Source organism: Acomys minous, assembly GCF_964271855.1.
Source record: "Acomys minous genome assembly, chromosome: 13".
NCBI lineage: Eukaryota > Metazoa > Chordata > Mammalia > Rodentia > Muridae > Acomys > Acomys minous.
Window position 1 is genome coordinate 29,436,065 of NC_140495.1, and position 21,771 is coordinate 29,457,835.

Sequence of the window (21,771 nt, forward strand, 5' to 3'; positions counted from 1 at the left end):
GTTCTTCTGAACTCATCATGAGGACTAGGGCTAGCTTATGGCTTTCTCACTACAGGAACCCCAAAACCTAGGGCAGACTCATTCTCTCAAAAAATTTCCCTCTGCATTTAATGCCATTCTTTTTCTTTGCATGTAAAAATCCAACAAAAGTTAGAAATCAGTCATTGGAATTTTATGATAATTAACTAATAAAATGTGTGTCTAACTCAGGGATGAGTCCTGGTTTGCTCCTTTGTTGCTCTAATAAACACCATGACCAAAAGCAATTTGAGGAGGAAGGGGTTTATTTTGCTTACAAATTACAGTCCCTCCTGAAGGAAAGACAAGACAGGAAGTGAAGCAGGAACGTTCTCATAGGAACTGAGGAAGAGACCATGGAGGAAAAGAGCTTACTGGCTTCCTTCCCCTTCCATATTCAGCTACCTTTCTTCTACAACCCAGGCCCATCTGTCCCGGATAGTACTATTCAAACCAATCAGCAAAGAAACAAACAAAAATGCCCCCCCAGATATGTTCACAGTGAAATCCAATGGAAACAATCCTTCATCTGAGATCCCTTCTTCCCAGGGATGTCTACATTTCTGGCAAGTCAAAAAAAGAAAAAAAGAAAAAAAAGAAAAGAAAAGAAAAGAAAAGTAACATTATAATTTAGTAAACATCTAAGAACTATTTAATGGTTGCTAAAAAGTGAATTTACGCAGCCATCACATCATAGAATGCACTTTCTTTGTATATAAGAGCTGGAACCATAGTCACCTTGCCCATGCTAGACCTCCAGAATGTCCCAATACCATACCTGCAAAGTGGAACCTCCCATCTCTCCGTTCACGTCCCACTGGTCAGCCCCACATAGCCATCATTCAGTCATCTGGTTCAATTTTTTCTCTTTCTATGAGTTCAGTTGTTTTACATTCTACTCACAATTGACGGTGCACATTACTTATTTCTGTGTTTGGCTTATTTTGCTTTAGAGCACATTTCCCCAGTCCATTCATGTTGTGTTAGGCTGTAGAATTTCTTTTGCAAGCTTGAATAATTGTCTCCTTTATACGTTCCCTGCATCTTGTACTCAATCATCTATCAGCAGACACTTGTCTTGCCTCTTTATCTCAAGTATAGAGAACAACACTGAACAGGAGCGCAGATATTTCAATTCCAAATCCAGAACTCAAATTGTTGCATCAGACAGTTGTCGTCGCATCATCAATTTTAGATGAACTTCCAAGTCCTTTTGCATAATGTATGCCAAGTTTTATTCCCATGAACAGTAAACAACTGTTCCTTATTCCCACACCACTTTCCACATTCATTAGCTGGTGTTTTTGTAATCGGCATCCTAACAAAGTGTTAGGCAATCTCCTGCTGTGATTTTGATTTGTGTTTTTCTAATAGTAAGAACAATTACCATTCTTTAATATACCTGTTGTCCATTTGTATTTGGATAATCTACTGATGTCCTGTGGTGATCTTTTTTAATTAGGTTATTTTCCTTTTTTTGGTGTTAGGTCATGAGTTTCTTATTAGGCAACTGCCCCTTATAATCTGCATGGTCTTCAGTCTCCTTCAATAGAGAGCCTTTTCATCAGGTGAATTTGGTCTTTGACACACTCATAGGTTCCATGACCCTATCCTTGTCTATCATGTTTTCCTCACATGATTCAGAGAAAGGACAATCTTCTCCCAACTGTTTCTACTGGACATCTTTGTGAAGAATTGCCTGAGCTTCCAATCATGGAGGTACTCTGGCATATGTGCTCCGTTCCATTGCTCTAGGTATCTTTTTCTTCTGTCAGGGATGACTCTAGCCATGATTACGTGTTCTTATATGGCTCACTGTCAGGAAGTGTGATGATCCCTGCATTTATCTTCTTATACAGGCTTACTCAGTCTCATTGAGGCACTTCTTTACTTACATGTGCCTTCAAGATCTTTTTTCCCTCATTCTCTGTGAAATAGAACTGTGTTAAGAGGTTAATGTGGTTACTTTGAATCTATAGATTGCTTTAAGTAGTATTGGCATTGTCGTAGTGTTTTGCCACCTGAGTGCAAACTTAGACATGCCCATGGGGACAGAACCTCAGTTGAGGAATCGCCTGCATCCGATTGACCTGTGTCTGTGGGGCATTTCCTGTTTGTGGACTGATGTGGAGGCTCAGGCCCAGCTCACGGTGGTAGTGCCATGCCCAGGCAAGTGGGCGTGGGCTTTTGCAGACACCTAAGCAGTATTTCTCTGCGCCTCTGTGTCTGAGTTCCTACTTTGGCTACCATCCATTGTGGACCACAAGCTGGAAGTTAAAGTGAACTACTTTATGAAGCTGCCTTCGGTAATGGTGTTCATCACAACAACAGAAAGTAAACCAAAACATAAGCTTAACTAATACAGAATTTGGTACCTGAGAAGAGAAGTGTTGCTTTTATGAACTTGACCATATTTTTTTCTTTTCAAGGCTTTTGGAAGGACTTGTGGGCTTTGGGGTAGAAAAGTCATTTGGTTCTCAGAAATTAACATGGTATTCTGAAGGAATTTGAAAGGCAAGAGAGGTGAGAGCAGTTTATGTACTATTAGGTTATCTTATGACATTTCAGAAGGAAACAAGAATTATTTAGGCTGACCACTACTGTGGTGTATTTGTATTAAGAATTTGTGAAAGTGAAACCATCTTGCTTTACTGGGCAATAATGGATGCTGGTCACAAGAGACTAACACATTTTTTAAAATGTCCAGAAAGTATTTCCTCAGCATCAGCAGACAGAGGCTGTGATCCAAGTGGTGGCCCACCTCCATCTCAAGCTGAACTTGGTAATGTGTGAACTCTTACACATCTTACTAGGTTTAAAGACATGAAAGCTGCAAAGTTTAAAAGGTAAACAAAGAGACGATGGGGCTTGACACAATAAGAGGCAAGGGGAGGCTATTGATGGAGGTACAGCTGTATTGGCTTGAGACTCCACCATACTGGAGATGCAAAGAGTCAGGGATGATAACGTACTGCAGGTGTGGAAAAGAGCTGGGCTGAGCTGATGCGAGAAGTTGCATGTTCTCAGATGGCAGCACTGTGGAAGTGAAGTTTCCCAAGCCCTCCAGAGCCTAGAAGTTCATGCCTGAGTTCCAGGTGATGAACACTGAGCTTTCTTCACTGTTGGATTTTGGCTTTGTAGGCTTTGCTTGTAACTGTTCCAGTCTCTCCCTCTTAGAATAAGAAAGCGTACAACTTATCTTTAACTCACAGAAGGTCAGGTAAGAGACTTTGAACTTTTGAAGCAGGGCGTGGTGGTACAGGCCTTTAATCCCAGCACTAGGGAGGCAGAGGCAAGCGGATTGCTATGAGTTCGAGGCCAGCCTGGTCTACAAACTGAGTCCAGGACAGGTAAGGCTACATAGAGAAACCCTGTCTCTGAGAGAGAGAGAGAGAGAGAGAGAGAGAGAGAGAGAGAGAGAGAGAGAGAGAGAGAGAGAGAAGAGAGAGACTGACTTTGAACTTTTAAAGAGACCTTGGACTTAGAAGGGTAGAAAATTTAAAACCCAGAAGAAATTGGACTGTGAGTTACATTGTGATATTGAAAAGTGATCTTTGGGGCAATAAACAAAAAGAATATATATTGAAGTGATTTGTTTCTGTCAATGTGACAATGGGTAGACTTTCATAGTTTTGTTAACTTGATATTATTGTCTTTATGATTCTTTTTTTCATTTCCATTATGATAGTTTTCTAGTTTATAGAAATACTACTGATTCTCATTTCTTGAGTTTGTATCTTATAAACTTCCTGGGTCTGGAGAGATGTTTTAGCAGGTGAATGTGCTTGCTACAAATTCTAAGGGCCTGAGTACAATCCTTGGGAGCCGTGTGCTAAGAGAGACTTGTTTCCCACAAGTTTTTCTCTGACTTCTATGCATATGACATGAAGTGCGACCTATAAATACAAGTTGAAATATGTGCACAAGTAACAAATGAATAAATGTCTAAAAATTTTTAATAATTAAGCACATGTTGTGGTGTTTTATTATTTGTAAAATTTTACATGTGACAACTAACGGTAATGATTTCTGTACATATACTTTCTATCATGCACAAAATAAATATCTTTACTGTTATTTTCTAATTTGGGAGTTTTTATGTTCTTTCCTTATCATATTGTTCTGTTTATTATTTACTACTTTAATGAGAGAATAAGGATGGACTTTCTTAACTTGCCCCAGATTTGGAAGAAAATATTTTATTGTTTATTTATTTATTTTTGGCTCTTTAAGACAAGGTTTTTTTGTGTAGTGTTGGCTGTCCTGGACTCACTTTGTAGAGCAGGATGGCTTCAAACTTACCGAGATCCACCTGCCTCTGCCTCCCTGAGTGCTGAGATTACAGACTTGTGTCACCATGCACAGTGAAAATATTTTATTATTTAATCAAATATAACATGAGCTTCAGGCTTGTTACAATTTATCTTTTTGTTCTATAGTGCATCCCTCCTGTACCTAATTTGCTGAGACATTTTGACCAGGAGCTTTTCTTCTCAATTATTTCCTTTAGTATCTTTTAGATGATCCTGAGACTTTTACTATTTATGGTTAATGTGGCATAAAACTTTACTGGTTTGTGTATGTATATTGAGTCATCTGTACATTCAAAGGTTAAACTCCACTTACTTATGGCTGTGTCCTTCTAATCCGCCGGAGTGATTGCTGCGCTAAACTTCTGTTTTAAATCTCTGCTAATTAAAAGTAATTACCCGTATTTTTTTAGGCACTCTCTCTTTCTCCTTCTATCCTTCTCTCCCTCCCTCTCCTCTGTCTCTCATTTTTCCTTTTTATGGTCTTCCTATTGGAACTCTTGCGTGCCAGACCTCCTCCCATGGCATCTGGAGTACTTGATTGATTACATGTGTGAAGAAATATAACATGACGGTTGGCTTTAAAATCATCTGTAAAACATGTTTGAAAACACCGCCCCCCCTGCCTTCGGTGTTTTGAGAAACTCTGCCTTCAGTTACTCTTTAAATACTTGCTAGCATCTACATGTGCACCGAGCTGCTTAATGATGGCACTTTCCAGGACATTATTTCTTGCAGCTTCTCTTTCATGTTTATCATTTTGCTATTCCAGTTTTCTATTTCTCGTGATTTGTTTTTAATAGGTGGTAGCTTTCTACTAGTTTATTTACTCTCTCTAGGTTATCCACTTTGTTCACATATATTTTATGAGGTATTAAAGTTTATTTGTATTGTTGTAATGATTCCTCTTTCATTTGTCAATGTATTGACTTGTATTAGGAAATGTTTAATCAATTTTGTTTTTTTTTCATAAAACTAACTATAAACATAAACGTCCCAAGAATATCTGCTGAAATCTTCATTACTAGCTTCTGCTTTATCTCATGGTTTCTTTTGCCTAATTCTTGAGGTGTGAAATCAGATTATTTGTGATTTTGTCTGCTTTCTTGTCGTTGACAAAAAATTGCTATGAAATCCCCTCTTACAGTTGCTTTCCATGCATCTAATATATGCAAATCATTTTAGATGTACTTAATTTTACTATTTTTGCCTTTAAATGTTATAGATCTTTAAAACTGATTTGCATACTTCTAGACAGTATTAGAGTTCTTTGAAGCTGACTACACATTCACCTTCACACTGTTATATTTTCATGTTAATACTTTGTACCCATTCAATGTAACCAATAAACATTCCTGCAGTGTAAGTCTAATGACGACAGACTTCTTAAGATTAAATTTAGTTGAAATCCTTATGTTGCCTTCATTCACTTAGGGCAGCCTTACTGTGCACAGAGTGGTTGGCTAGCAGCTCTTTTCCTTTCAGCGCTTTAGAATTCTCTTCCTATGCCCTTCTGATTCAGAGGCTTTTGCTAAAAGTTCTAAGTTAGGGTGTTAGTTTAGTTACGGGGACTTTTCTTCTCTGTGGGAATTCTTTTCTCTCGTTACAAAAGAGTCTCAGTCTTTTACTTTTGACTACTCAACAGCAGTATGCCCAATAATGTGTCCTTAGCTGGTGTTTGCTTGAAGTCTTTGCAGTTTTGTTACCGAGATAATCTGAAAGTATTATTGTGGAGAAGTGCATATTTCTCAAATCTCTTTTTCACAAGGGTGCATAATTCTTCAAATTCCTTCTATAGCACTTATTAACTATTGCACACTGAGATGTTAATTTACCTAAAATTATATGTATGTTCCAGTCAACAAAATACTGAACTAGTTAATGTGTGGTGGGTCACAAAAGCTGCGTATGATGATCTTACGTAGCTATCCATTACCAACTGATGAAGACTTTATAGAGATTTTAGAAACCCAACAAATATACTACTATTAGTAGTATCTGGATGGCATGATTGCTCATCTGGCCACCTACCTTGTTGCAAAGCGTGATCACCTAAGTTTCATCAGCAAAACACTCAGGGTGGGAAGAGAGAACTGAATTCCATTCCAGATAAACACCAAACCATTCTTACTGACCTCTGGCCTACACACACTCACCATGACTTATGCATACATACGTGCATACAGTCTCACACACAAATAAAATAAATAACTAGGAAAAGGAAAGATATTAAACTAGGGATATAGCTAAGTAGGTAAAGAGCGTTGCCAAAAGCATGGATGCTGAATTCAGATCCCAGGAACCTATATAACATCTGGGAACAATGGCAGGCATGACCCCACATCTGGAAGAGATATAAAGACAGGAGAATTGCTGGAGCTGTGTTTGACACTCAGCTAACCCAGACAAATCAATGGGTAATGTATTCCATGAAAGACCGTCTCTCAAAGAATAATATGGAGGGCTACTGAGCAAGACACAATATTGACCTTTGAACTCTAAACGTGTTCACACATGTGTGCACCTGAATGCACATGTATATATAACATTCATAACACATACACACACACACACACACACACACACACACACACACACACACACACACTTTGTACTTTGTACTGGGACTTTGCCAAGTTTTAGAATTATTTTTGTGATGTACCTTATATTGTGGTGATAGTACATTGCATTTTTCCCTCTCTTCAATGGTAGGCTGCAAATCAAAAGTCAGCATGATTCTCTTGAAGCCCCAAAAATTAACATATAAGTTTAACTAAATTCAAAGAAAAGATCTTGTTGACTTAGCTGTATAAATTTGAATATATTCTTTAAATTACGAGATGTCTTTTGGAATTTGATAAAGGAAGTATTGTTACTGCATCTCTCTCTATCATTTATTCTTCACCATCTAACCAAGAAGAAAGATAAAACAAAAGGCCCATATTATATCCAGCCTGCAGTGGAGAATGGCTTGATTTTGATGTCATAGTACCTGTAGGATGCTTGATGTCATGAGATTCAAAGATTTCTTGGAGTTTGGATTGAGTACTGATGGGGCTATTTGTTTTCTATCTGAGCTGACAATCAAAAGCTAATATTTTGCCTGGGGGGGGGAACACCTCTTCTAAACAAACCTAACATGCTTAATAGTGAATTATATTGCAGTAAAATAAGGACCCATTCTAGTGTTCAAATTTTAGCAACAGAAATATGGTGGTGGCAATGCAGCATCTACAGTGTCTGCAGAGAATGGATTGTGAGTGCTTCACTAATGGGACTCCGTGCGGCAAGGCCCAAAGAAACTCTTTCTCACTTAGCAAGGTGAATTTTGATAGCCTCTATGCTTATCACATAAATCACATGTACTACACGCACTCCTATGCTGTTTATACTCATAGCAATATTAAGTTTCACTTTGTTGATCATGGGCAAGGACAAGATCACACAGGCTGAAAGCCTCATGGATGAGTCTGTGTTTTTCTCAAAACTCTTTTGAGGGGGAAAACGCTCTTCTCTTTCCCCCTACCTCAATCAATCCTGCAGATATGACCATTAATGCTGGATATTTTGGGACATGTAGCCATGTCCCTAGAGAAACAGCTATACTCACATTGAATAATCCTGGAGCAGTATGAAGAAAAGTGGGTCCTGCTTTGCATAACTGTCTGAAGAAGCTGTGTCTGGTCAACAGAGACGTGAAAAGTGCGGAGGTTGTGTCTGACCAGTAGACATTAAAAAAAATGGTTCTTGGAAAGATGGCATCAGGAACTGGTGGGTACATGTCATAAAAGATTGGTTGGTACAATGAACACATCTGTGTTTGAAATTAAAAAGTACTGTGACAGAGCTGTGCTATTTGATGACTGGACTTTAACCATGAACTGTTTATCTGTCTCTCACTCATCTTGCATTTGTGATGACGTTTATGCCCAGGTGGGCATATGTTCATGTCCACAGGACATGCCTGGTTAGACATTTATTTTTGGCTTGCTTAAAACTTGTGCTTTGTAGTGCAAAACACACTTGGGGTGGGGTGGTGATTGACCTTATGGGAGGGAGAAGGAGGATGGGAAACGATTGGGAAAACATAGCAATGATGAGCCTTTTGTAGTTCGGATGTTATGATTTCATTAAATAAAATAACCAGTAGCATCACAGCTCAGGCTAGCACACCTGTGGTTCTATAAATAATGGTGGCGCAAGCTATTTTAGGGCCACTTGTTTGAATATCAGCAGGTGGTCTGTGTCTTCCTTCTGACCCACACTGCACCTTTGTCCTCGGGTTCAGAAGCCTGCTGTCACTAGTCACAAAAATAAATGAAAGAAGAAAATGTCATAAAGTATTTTGTTACAGTGGGGCAAGTAAAACTACATGCTAGAGCAAAACAGCATGCGTTTACTGCCTACTGACTATAACATGTCAGTGTATAGTTCTGACATGACAAGTGCTCAATGCCTTACTATTCCACCTTTCTACATTACTATTTTCTAGTATATACTTTGATGCCTCCATGAAGCAAATATAATAATCATTCTATTTAATCCACATTAAATGTTTATATTTGTTTTTACTGGGTGCAAATACACAAAAAGCCATTCCTATCATTAATGATCTCCTTGGAAGTCCTGGATGAGCAATTTCTTCATTTTAGAAGACAAAGTCATTTTTACGAAAATATAACAACTTCATATATTAAATTTCTTTATCCAAATACAATGTATTTCAACTCTTTTGTCATGTTAAATAATTACTAATTTCCTCAAATAATGTAATACAATGTAATAGGAATTTTTCTTGAGCTGTTAGATATTATGTTTCTTTTTGTTTCAGTGTGTAGTTTTTGTTTTTTGCTTGCTTGTTTGATTTTTTGTTTTTAGAAAGAATTTTTGTTTGTAAGTAAGAATATTCTTGAGCTTTCTGTAGCTCAGGCTAGCCTGCAACTTTCACACATTATCCCTAAGCCTCCCAAACACTGGGATTACTGAATGTGCTGTCCTGCCCAAATGCTTTATAGATTTTAAATTGACACTTAAAAAACAAAATATAAATCGTTTATAGAATAGTAAGGCTATCTCTGTTTATATGTTGACATCTAAAGAATTATTCAAAACTGAGTGTACATCTTGGAAAATAAATATCAAAGTTTTCAAATTGTTATTCAGCCTTTCAGCTGTCTTGTTCTATGAAATCTGTTTATTTTTTGTCACTGTCTCCCAAATTCCAGTAAGAAGACAAAAAATAAACAAGGTGGCGTACAGAAGATAACAGCACATAGAAAATTGGGATGAAATGGAAGCGTGTAAAATGTACCAACAATAGTTTTGAGAACAGAATTCCTAAATTGGTTTTTCAATAAGGAAAATGCTGGAATTGACATGCTAGATTAGATTAATAACAAAATATAGATACCAAAATTAAAGACAGAGAGACTCTCTGGCAGAGGTATCAGAAAAAAGGACACACAAATAAAGTTTAAATTCAAGCAAAAAACACTATTTTTAGTCTAAATATATCCCAGCTGACCTGAAGTTGAATGTAATGAGCATTTTATCATTGTGTACGGTCAGTTGGTGCACAAGTGAGTAGTAACTGAAAGTTTCTGCTGGATCGCGTTTAAATTTTAGATTTCCTGCTGTAAAGGAACTGCAGTCCTAGCACAACTGAGTTTTCCTCTCCAGAGTAACTGACCCGTGGGGACTAGTTGTAGGTTCATCTAGTACATCAGGGTTCAGTGTCCAGTCTTCTCTAAAACTCTAGAAAATTTGACACTAGTAGTCCCATTAGTAGCATCTGTTTCTCCATTCACATTGTTGGTTTCACCAACTAGAACTGCCTATCCCACCCCTCCACCAAGCTACAGAGAGCCGACTTCTTTGGGGAAACAGACCCCTACAACAACTCATATGCTAATGTCCGGATGATCAAGCAAAAAGTCCAGATGTCTCCCATTGGAATCACTCCAACAACACCTAAGAGACTGACAAACTCAGACTTTCATAAAATGTGTTCATGGGTTTTAACCAAGAAGAGACTTGATACCCTATGAGCATATACAGGGGGAGGAGGTCCCCCTCAGTCACAGTCATCGGGGAGGGGAGTAGGGGGGAAGCGGGAGGGAGGGAGAAATGGGAGGATACAAGGGATGGGATAAACAGTTGAGATGTAATATGAATAAATTAATAAAATATATATTAAAAAATAAAATAAATAAAATAAAATATCCTCTTTTAGAGAAAGACTGATCAACATTTATCTCTTTGGTCATGTATTTACTCATCAAATGCTTGTACGGTTTTTCAGCAGTTTTTAATTAAATTTCTTTATTTATTAATTCAAGGAGAGACGCGTGCATACCACAGCAGCCTCATGGAAGCCAGAGAACAAATTTTTGGGAATTGATTCTCTCCTTTCATCATCTGCGTCCCAGAGATTGAATCCTGTCATGAGGCACGACAGCGAACACCTTCAGCTCTGAGCCACCTCACTGCTTCCATGCCTTGTAAAATTTTAAATGGTGGAGAAACACCAGGAAACAAATGACCTAAATATATTTGACAAATTTTAGTAACATGAGAAAAAGAATTGAACAAAGGTAATTTTTTGTTTGTCTTTGAAAGAAAGAAAAAAAAAGATAATAATAAAAACATTAGCAATAGAAAGTGAAAAGATATTTTTTTCTGAGTATAGAACTGCTCCAGGCCTGTTACTGATACATTGCAAAAAAGCAAATAATTAGAAGTATTACATAAAATAGAATTCCAGAACTAAAGAATATCAGTACTCAGATTAATTGTTGATAAATATTATGTATAAAATATGTAGAATATATATGCATGTACAAGTACACTCACATACATTTGCATACAGAGATAACACAATATTAATAAGCTAAGACAGTCCAGACTCTTCGAAAGTTGAGAGAAAAAGTTCAGGTGAGCATTGTAAGAAACATGATAAATAGATATAACTTGCCTCTATTAGCCCAGGAAGACAGAAGAAAGGCCTTTGAAAAATTTTTATAAAATATTTGCACTTGAAGCATCTAATTGTAGCAAATCTACCACAATAGTTTAATGTCACTGCATTGCAATTTATTTTCAGTTTAAATAACTTTTAACAGTTTATCACATATGCACTTTAGAGAAAGATATTGAGAGAATTTATCCTTCATAGTTAAACTCAAGGAAAAAATGAGAGGTGGTATTATAAAATTATATATTGCTAATAGACATCAGGTGGAATTGCTTCTTTGGAGTGTGAGATGTGTGTGTGTGTGTGTGTGTGTGTGTGTTAGTTAGCATTGGATTTGTTGTTCATTTTGGCTTTAGAGCATGTTACTTTTAAAACTATATACACGCAAAATAAAATTTAAACAAAATCTACTGTGAACTGCATTATTTAATTATCTCCTTGACAGACTAAAGAACCAAGTGAAAACAAAATAGAGATGTTGAATTCTAATCAGCATTTATAATTGACTTTTACACCTTGGATTAAACATTTGTGTAACCATGCCTTTAATTACTTGAGCAAAATAGTGCCAACAAAGCAAATCAAGCAAAACTGAAAAATTCAGAGAATCTTTAAAACTAAAACCTTAATAAAAGCACAGTCCTAAAGGCACACACGTTGTTCCAGTTCTCAGGCTGACACCTTCTAAATTTAGTAGCATGAACACTACAAAGAGACACTTATTACTTAACACCTTTCCAGATAAAAGTTCTTTGGTTCCAAACATTACACTCCTTGGTGATAAAATTGTGTCAGTTAATCACAGGTTTAATGATTGAACCTGTGACTGGATGAGGTGACTTTCAGTGCAATGTCAAAATGGTAATTAATAATAGGTCCTACCAAGGAAATAGGGCAGGAAATTGCTGAGTCTATTATTAAAAGAAGAGCAAGAGAGAAGTAATAGCAAAAACCTAAGACGGTTTTACGCTCTTTAGTTACCCTCAAAGTAGTAATTACGTGGAAAGACACATCCGTCTAAAGTGGACTCCCACTGACATGAGCAGCACATGGCTTCTTTATCTCCTCAAAGCCAGCTCTTAACTAGCCACGGAATACTGGGGAATGTTAAGAACAGGCATAGTTATCTGTGCTAAGGAGGGTCCAAGTTGAAACAGGTGATGGTTGAGATTCTTGTTTGAAGCTTAATGGAGGTTTTTCATCCATCTCTGTTCAGCTTCACGAACTCATGTATCTTATGGATGACATGATGCTACTGAGCGCCCCTTTAAGTCTAGGAGACACAGAAACTAAAAATACAGTGGCATTCCTCCGCTGAGCGCACAAGTGAGTAGGTTGAAATTTCACTGTGCCAAAAACAAAAACAAAAAAAAGGTGGTCACTACAACCTTGAAGTACATAGAGATGGGACTATTAGGTTGGAAAAAATTTTTAGGCAAGGAAAAATATTGTGAGTCTATCAAATTGTTAAATAAAACAAGTGGAGCACCATTTTGAATGGAAAAAGAAAATTTTAAGATTTTGCCACTTGGCAAAAAAAGCCCTCCTGATTAAACATTTTCCTGAAATCCAAGATGTGTGCTCAAGGTTTCATTCTGCTTGTCAACTGTACTTTAAATCAGATGTTAGTTTCTCCATCAGCAATTTCTAGAAGACTCACAGCAGATATCCTGGCATTCTGGCTCTTACCTTCTTCCCACTCCATCTCTTGTGGTGTTTCCTGAGCAGGGCCTTTTATGTAGATTTGTCCATTGGGGCTGGGATGCTCATTATCTGTTTACTTCTACACTAGGTCTACTTCTGATTTTTATTTGATTATAAATGATATTTTTAAAAGAAAACTATTATTTGTATTTAAAGGAAGCATTCTGGATGATCTAGTGTTGACCTGAGCTAGTTTCAAGGACAGTTTGTGTAAACTAGTTGTGACCTCTCAGCCATGGCCCACTCATACACCCTGTGTCCCAGTCTAATCAGTTCTGTTCACTGGATGGTTGCTTCCTCTCACCACATACAACCTCCAAGTCTTTCCCAGATCCCACATCCTGTCCCCAGGTTAAAGCTGCACCTAGCCCAGTACACAAATCTGGACATTGATCCAGCCTGGTAACATGATTGGAGCAGTATATGTTTGTACCATCTTCTACCCTTAGGACTTGCCTTTCTATGCAGCCTTGTATACAGACTGGTGAGTGCCCAATATCCTGGACCATTCAAACTCTTCTCACACTCCCAGCCTAAGCATATTTAGACATTTGTTCCATCCACTTGTTTTCTTGCTTACCATTGAATTGAGATCACTTTTTCCCAGCAGTCTAAAATCAACACTGGGTATCTGATGGATTGACATATTAACTCTTCATACCTGATGTAAAATGAACCAAGTTTAGACAAAAACTAAACTAGAACCAAACTCCCTCACAATAGAAGCTGTATATAATCTCAGATAAGGTATATAACCAATGAAAGAAATTCAATGTCCAGGTCTCATCAGAAAAACAAAAACAAATGAAAGATTAAGACAGTGTATTTCAACCAAAATTCAAAAGTCATATAGAAATGCTCTTGAGTTATAATTATCTAGATGAACCACAGAACACAGAACATAAAAGAACTAATACATTCTATCAAAAAATTAAAGGATTTTGATGATGTCATAAACAATAGTTTAGCAAACTCAGTGAGAATAGCATTAAACAGCTGAATGATGCCCAAGAAACATAAGACTGAATAAAATAAGGAAGACAGCCCAGAATTTAAAAGTTGAGTTCAGTAAAAAGACATAAATATTTGAAAAATCTCATGCTGAAATGAAGAAGGAATTGAAACATATGATAGCCCAATCAGAAACCCAGTGGAAAGCCTCTCGAGTAGAATGCATTTAGTGGAGGACAGCGTATCAGTACTAGAAGATGATGTAGGACAATCAGACCACAGAAACAAAGACTAGAAAAAATATAAGCACAAAGAAAATATTAAAGAACTCTAGAACACCATAAGAAGACAAAAATCCCCTAATTATAAGAATAAATGAAAAATATTCAGAGATCAATGTCATAGACAAGATCTTTAAAAATATCTTAGGAGAACATTTTACGAATTAAAGAAAGACATACCCGTACGGAGCCAAGATTTTCAATTAGACAGGATCTAAGCAAGTCAAACCTAAATTCAGTAGATGGTGAGTGCTGCTATAACATAATAAACAGAGTAATAAGAGACTCCCCACAGCATATTACAGTTACTACACTAAATCTACAAAACCAAGAAATACTATTGAAAGGGGAACTAGATAGGTAGATGAGGATAGATAGGCAGATGGTAGGAAATAAAATAAAGTAGCAAATGAACCAGTGATCCATGTTCATTAAAAACTGGGATGGATTTAGAGTCACATAAGTCAGGAACTGATACCCAAAGTTTCCAATGATTTAAAATGTCCATCATGGTATCTGTGCACTCTCATTTACATGCAAGCATGCATACACATAATACACACATATACACTCATGCCAAGCACACACAATCACAGAGAGAGAGAGAGAGAGAGAGAGAGAGAGAGACAGACAGACAGACAGACAGACAGACAGACAGACAGACAGAGAAATAACTACAGAGATAATTTTAATATATGGCTATTTTTTAACCAGATAATGTTCAAAAATTAACTTTGATAGCTTTTTAACCAAGTGTTGAATTCAATATCTTTTTGAATAGTTATCTCACCTGCAAGGGTGACAGTTAATTCTGATTGTAAACTTGATTCAATCTTGAATTATTTGAGACATATAACTCTGTGCAAATCTATTAAGAGCATTCCCAGAAAAGATTAACTAAAGAGGAAAGGAAGATCCTCTCCCAAAGTTGTCTGAATTTTCCTGAGAAATCCTACATAGAAAAATGATCCCAGAGAGAAGTGATACTGTTACCTTGCTGGACTCAACAGCTGGAGAATGCAGGTAGTTTGTTGCCATTTTCCTTCCATTAATACAGCTTTTTCAATAGCTGAGTAGTATTCCATAGTGTAAATGTACCACAGTTTCTTCATCCATTCTTCAACTGAGGGACATTTAGCCTGGTCCAGGTACTGGCTATTATGAATAGGGCCACTATGAACATGGTTGAGCAAATGTTCTTGTTGTGTGCTGGAGCATCTTCTGGGTATATTCCAAGGAGTAGAATAGCTGGGTCTTGAGGAAGTCTTTTTTTTTTTTTTTTTTTTTTGAGTGACATCATTTCTTTTTTTTTTCTTTTTTTTTTTTTTCATGACGATGATGTAGCACAGATCTCTTCCAAAAATCTGTCACCTGTCCAATGGGTGCAGCCCAAGGAACTGTGCACACCTGAAGCTTCAGGCACTTTCTTTTTTTTTTTTTCTTTCTTTCTTTTTTTAAAATTTATTCATTTTTATAATTTTTTTTATTTTTTTACCTTTTTATTAATTTATTCATATTACATCTCGATTGTTAGCCCTTCCCCTATTTCCTCCAATTCTTCCCTCCCTCCCACTTCCCCCCCTTCTCCTCTCCCCTATGTCTTTGATTGAGGGAGACCTCCTCCCCCTATATATGCTCTTAGAATATCGAGTCTCTTCTTGGTAACTTGCTATCCTTCCTCTGAGTGCCGCCAGACCTTCCCATCCAGGGGACGTGGTCAGAAAAGGGGCACCAGAGTTTCTGTGAGAGTCAGATCTCACTCTCCACTCAACGGTGGAGAATATCATGTTCGTCGGCTGGGTCTTGGTAGGGGTTCGAAATTTACTGCCTATATTCTCCTTGGCTGGTGCCTTAGTTTGAGGAGGACCCCAGGACCCAGATCTGCCTGTCATAAAGTTCTTCTTGTAGGTTTCCAGGACCCTGTGGATCCTACTAATTCCCCATTCTTCCATGCTAGTCTCGCCTAAAGTCTCAATAGGAAGTTCTTGAGGAAGTCTTATTCCTAGTTTTCTGAGATAGCGCCAGATAGATTTCCAAAGTGGTTGTACTAGTTTGCATTCCCACCAGCAATGAAGGAGTGTTCCTCTCTCTCCACATCTTCGCCAGCATGTGATGTCACTTGAATTTTTGATCTTAGCCATTCTGATGGGTGTAAGATGGAATCTCAGAGTTGTTTTGATTTGCATTTCCCTAATGATTAAAGACGTTGAGCATTTCTTTAAGTGTTTCTCAGCCATTTGATATTCCTCTGTTGAGAATTCTCTGTTCTGAGCCACATTTCTCAATTGGGTTCTTTGGTCTGGTGGTGTTTACTTTCTTGAGTTCTTTATATATTTTGGGTATTAGACCTTTGTCAGATATAGGGTTGGTGAAGATCTTTTCCCAGTTTGTAGGCTGTCACTTTGTTCTTTTGACAGTGTCTCCTGCCTTACAGAAGCTTCTAAACCTCATGAGGTCCCACTTATTAATTGTTGACCTTAAGGCCTGGGCTGTTGGTGTTACATTCAGGAAGTTGTCTCCTGTGCTCCAGGCTCTTCACCACTTTTTCTTCTAACAGATTTAGTGTCTCTGGTTTTATGTTGAGGTCTTTAATCCATCTGAATTTAAGTTTTGTGCATGGTGACAAATATGGGTCTAATTGCATATCCCAAAATTTGTAGACAAATGGATGGAATTAGAAGTGATCATACTGAGTGAGTTAACCCAGAAGCAGAAAGACTCACATGGTATACACTCACTTATAATTGGTCACTAGCCCAAAAGTCATGTCCCATGAAAGTCTTCACTTACCAAGAGATTGGGACAGATGTGAGAACATCTCACTGGGACTCCAGGTAAGACATATATAGGAGATGGGGGGTAAATAGAAGGACCCAGAGGGTCCTAGAAACCTATAAGAAGAACATCATGACAGGTGAGTCAGGGCCCAGGGGGTCTGCTCAAACTATTGCACTAACCAATGATAATACAAGTAGTAAACATTGAACCCCTACTCTGATATAGCCAATGGAAAGGACACTATCCACAGTTATGTGAAGAGCGGGGACTGACTCTAACATGAACGCTGATGCCCCATATTTGACCACCTCCTCTTGGTGGGGAGGCCTGATGGCACTCAAAGAAAAAATAAGCAGGCTACTAAGATGAGACTTGATAGCCTATGACCATATAGTGGGGGTGGAGGTCCCCCTTGGTTATAGACCTAGGGGAGGGGAATAGGGTGAAAACGGGAGGGAGTGAAGAAAGGGAGGATACAAGTGATGGGATAAAAATGAGTTGTAATCTGAATAAATTAATAAAATAAAATTAATTTAAATAAAAAAAAAACAAAAAACAAACAAACAAATCCCAGCTTCTTCAACTTTGCAACATGAACTAGAAACCAGCACCTCTCCAGGAATCCTGCATTTCTGCAACACACCTGATTTTCTAAGACATCCAGCCTCATGGATTGGGCATCTCAGCTTTGCCACTTAGTAAAAAGCCACAGTTGGGCCAACCAGCCTGTCCCATGTAAACCAAAACAATCAAATAAATTCCATTTGTAATGTTTAGAGAGAGAGTGGAGAGAGAGAGAGAGAGAGAGAGAGAGAGAGAGAGAGAGAGAGAGAGAGAGATTACTCATAAAGGAAACTTATCAGAATAATAGCTGATGCTTACTGGAAGCCTGAAAAATGGGTAGCAAGGCATTCCAAGCTCTAAAAGTCTATGGATAACCTATAATACTGTCTTCTATTAAAGTATCTGGATAGTTTGAGGAGAAACAATAACAACTCAGGATATAAAGAGGATAAAAGAAGCCACATCTGCCGATCTCACTAGAGAGAATATTGGAAACTACTGAAGAGAAGAATAAACATAGCCAAAGGACTAGAAAAAAATGAAACAAGAAAGATTTAAACACAAATTAGGACTAAGAACTCCTGCTTACAAATGAACGCATAGACTATCAAACACTGGACACATAGCAAAATAGATGAAGTCCTATACTGACTAATTAAGCCACTTCATCAGAGTCTAAATATCAGTTATTGCTTTAATGTTTGCTGCTATCTTAAGACAAATACTTCCAAGCCCCCATTAGAAATGACACACATAATTATTGGCAGGTGATTAATGATGTAATTTCCTGGCATGAAAGACCCATTTAAAGCAGAGTACAAGTTCTGAAAGAGCAATGGTAAGTGGTTTTGGAGTCCTGGTGTGTATCACAACCACAGGGTATGTCGACTTGGCATTTAATGAATGTTTGATGATGGATGAACATGCGAAGGACTTCAGATTTCTGCTCCTGACTGACAGCTAAGGTGACTTCTCCGCTGTGTATTTGAATAAACACACTTTCAATCAGACCAGCTAAGTTGATTCAGTAGTTTTTTAAACACTAAACTACAATAACCAGTCCAATTTATCAACAGCCCACTATTCAGAACAGAGAGATGTCTGTGGAGCCAGGAACTAATAGGTTCTCTTGCGTAGGCCTTCAGATTCTAAAATAATCTGTTTACGGCCATCAGACTGACATCCAATTTCAGTTTCCGCAGAAGCACATCAGGCAAAATGGGTGTTTCATGAAGAATTGTCTCCCTAGATATGTTTTGCACTGTGATGTTTCCATTGCTGTCTGTGTTCATTATGGGTTGCATTGATTATAAAGCATGAGTGAGGGCATAATGTAGTATATTTGTCCATAGGACTGTAGCAATCATGAGGCAGTCTGACTTACACCAGTGTGTCTTGATTGGCTTGAAAATATTATAAATAAATAAACATAAAAATAAAATCAATGTTTCCAATCCCTGATGAATTGTATTTTGTACCCACCTAATAAAGTGGTCATTGTATGTTTTTATTAATAAACTATGTAAAGAAAGTTATGCATTTGTAGTTGGTTAAAAATAAAGACTAAAGGTTAGCCATGTTTTTGCAGAACCTGTGAATCCAAATTTTTACAATTCTCTACACACTCTCCAAATCCTTGATGTGATTTGTGCAGACACTCAACTAAATTAGAGTGGTAAAATAAGATAATCAAAATGTTCATAAATGTTACTATATATCTTATCCTAAATTTATGGCTGTAGAGATCCTAGGCCATGGTGGAGAACTCAACACAGTTGTTCAGCAACTCATTAAGCTGCCCTTAGAATATTTATGTTTCTACCCAGAGGCATAAACAACTCCCAACTTTAATCAGAGAAGCTGCACTTTCCATTGAACAGTACTGAATGCAGAGCCTCATGACAACTAAAAGTAACAGGTGAATCAACAGTCATCTATTACAGTCTACATGCAAATACTAAAAATAAGGCTTAAGAAATAAAAAGACCTGTACTTTGTCTGTATGTTGTATCCCACCTTTTCCTCCAAATGTTTCAAAGCTTCAGGTTTTATTTTACCGTGTTTGGCCCATCCAGTTAGTTTTTGTTCAAGATGAGATAAGGATTTAATTTCATTCTTTGAAGTGTGTGTGTGTGTGTGTGTGTGTGTGTGTGTGTGGTGTGTCACACAGCATTTCTGGAAGAATGTCGTTTTTATTTTGACGTGTCACAATTTGTGTTCTGTAGTTGTATGTGGTTATATATTGGTCCTCTGTTCTATTCCATGACTTATGTATCTGTTTTATGTGGGGTTTTGTTGATTGTTTTACAGCACCGAACTTTTTCCTTGTTATGATGGACCTGTATTATAGTTTGAAATAAATAATTTCATTTCCAGCATTGTTCTTTTTGCTGAACACTGTTATAACTATCCATGAAGTTAAAAAAAATTTTTTGGGAGAATCTCACATATGAGTACTCTTTTGCATATTGCCGCCCCACACACTTACTCTTCCCATGCCTCCTGACTCCCTCTTAACCTCGTGACCTCTTCATTTATATAAATGTGGACACACGAATATGTGCATGTATATATAAAAAATGCTTCCTGATAAGTTCATTTAGTGTTGCTTATATGTTTGTGAGTTTCGAGGTGCTTGTGTACGGGAAATGGCAATAGTCTATACTGTTTGGGGTGTCTTAAAATCCTCCTCAAAGAGAAGTCTCCCATCCATGGAAGAAACTGTTAGGGAAAAACTAAACTGTCAGGGAACTTATCTCTGGAGAAGACTGATTCTCCCTCTTTTAGCAGATATTAATAGCCTATGGCACTTCATCTAGGGATGGGTCCTTGTCAGATTTCCCACATCTGTGTTGGCTGTCAACAGGTGTTGTCATTGTGTGAGTCTTATTTTGACAACCATCACGTTTTGACAAAGAAAGCCCATGCGTCGTGTGCTCCCTTATTTGTAGAACCTTGCTGCTCTTCTCTAGATGTGAATGCATAGCCTGGGACAATTGCGGAAGTCACACGGGGTCCATGGCGGTGAGGATGGGAAGGACCTACACTAAGGCACGCAGTGCTATGAAAGGAGGCATAGGAAATGGGGTTGGGTACTTCATCTGGGAAATGAGAAAAAGACTGAGGCTGAGAGAAAAGGGAGATTACGGAACATCAAGGAACACTGAAGAAGCCAGATATATTATTTTATGTTTATTTAAAAACACATATGTAAGAGTGGGGACTGACTTTCACATGAACTCTGGTGCCCCATATTTGACCACATCCCCTTGATGGGGAGGCCCGGTGGCACTCAGGGGAAGGATAGCAGGCTACCAAGAAAAGATTTTATACTGTATAATCATATACAGGTGGAGAAGGTCGCCCTCAGTCACAGTCATAGGAGGGGAGTAGGGGGAAAGCATGAGGGAGGGAGAAACGGGAGCATACAAGGGATGGGATAACAATTGAAAAGTAATATGAATGAATTAATAAATAATAAAAAAGTGAAAAAAATATGTAAAATTTAAAAGAGTTATGTGTATACATATATAAAAATTAAATGACCTTATGCCAGTCGAGTGGCAATGCATCCTGTGATGCTATAGATTTTCTTATCAAAACTCTTGTTCCGTGGATAGGAGACGTCTCTTTGGGTTGTGGTTGTTCAGAGGATTTCTAGTGACACCCCAAACAATGTGGGCTATTGCATTGCCCTGAGTTGCCTCCAGAGCTTGGGCAAAATGTGTTACAGTAGGTAGAGCTTATCACAAAAATCCATAGCCGGTCAAAATGCAAAGAACACCCAACTACACTGTGTCTATCCTCAAATGATTCAGCTACAATACCGCCTGCAAACTAAGATTCAGAGACCATTACAGAGGAAATGGCAGAAAGATTACAATACAGAGGACCAAGGTTGTGTCTTCTGTGTATGACAGGCAGTTGCACCCATGATATGTTAGCCACTATTACAAAATAGACACTAAAGCATTTTTAATAGAAGCCAGTATGCTTTAGTGAAAAAAAAAAGTTTGTTGCAGATAAGAAGAAAAAAATAATTGAAGCAAATATTTTAGACAATATTTTACATTAAACAATTATTTTTATACAATTTCTTTGAATTTTTCCTAGAACGCCAAAGATGCTTATTCATTAGAAAGAAGCAGATTTTGTTTTTCACTGCCTTCCTCATTAGAAGACAAGTTTCAAG

The 21,771-nt window shown here is 37.7% G+C and overlaps 1 protein-coding gene across 1 annotated transcript in view; it reads right to left on the reverse strand.

Moving 5' to 3' along the window:
* Nucleotides 1-21,771, reverse strand: part of LOC311580805 (uncharacterized protein) — a gene marked incomplete at both ends in the record, with an annotated part of 92,032 nt that overhangs the window by 2,657 nt on the left and 67,604 nt on the right. The window lies entirely within an intron of this gene.